The following is a 778-nucleotide window of genomic DNA, read 5'->3' as shown; positions in this document are numbered from 1 at the left end:
CAAACCGTTATGTGTAGATACACGCAAGGGAAGTAGTACCACTACCTGGGATTCAGCTAGCGTTAGGCAAAAATCACGCAAAGGTACAGGGAGATACTACCGCCCAACGGCACTGGTAGTACCGGGTCACTAGCGTTGCACAATCGCTATATATGGTCCGAGCGGCTCTTTCGACAGTAGCGTGAGCAGTTCTTCGACCGGTAGTACCGCCGTAGGAGGGAGGCACTACTACCGATGCCGAGGCCAGTGCTACTGCTCCTGGAGAAGATAGTTGAAACACTCTGCGCCATAACAAGCATAACTTCTTCAAATGAAATCCGATTAAGATGAAACCAAGTTTGTTGGAAAGATAACAACACGCTGATAGCTCTATTTTATACGTATTTTTAGAGCTCATTTGTTGCATATTATCTCCATACACTGCTGGAATCAGCTAATTTGCCATCTGCCAGCTCTTTGCCGTCTGCTAGCTTAAGGCAAAGAAGCTCTTTGCCATCAGCTACCCAAAAGCAGACGGCAAAGAAAGGGCAGACGGCAAAGAAGCTCTTTGCCATCTGCCAGCTCTTTGCCGTCTGCCAGCAGACGGCAAAGAGTGAGGTGGCCCTCACCCCCCGCCCGTTTGGGAAAAACTTAACGGGCCACCTCTTTGCCGTCCGCTAGCAGACGGCAAAGAGGCAAAAAAGCGGACGGCAAAGAGGGAAGGACGGCAAAGAGCTCACTACCTAACGGCCCGTACCCCCCGCCCGTTACTCACTTCTTCTCTCCCTCGCCGTTTCTC

The sequence above is a fragment of the Triticum aestivum genome, chromosome 6D (assembly GCF_018294505.1).
Source record: "Triticum aestivum cultivar Chinese Spring chromosome 6D, IWGSC CS RefSeq v2.1, whole genome shotgun sequence".
In the NCBI taxonomy this organism is placed as follows: domain Eukaryota; kingdom Viridiplantae; phylum Streptophyta; class Magnoliopsida; order Poales; family Poaceae; genus Triticum; species Triticum aestivum.
The sequence above is the reverse complement of the archived record's forward strand: the minus strand, read 5'-3'. Positions refer to the sequence as shown.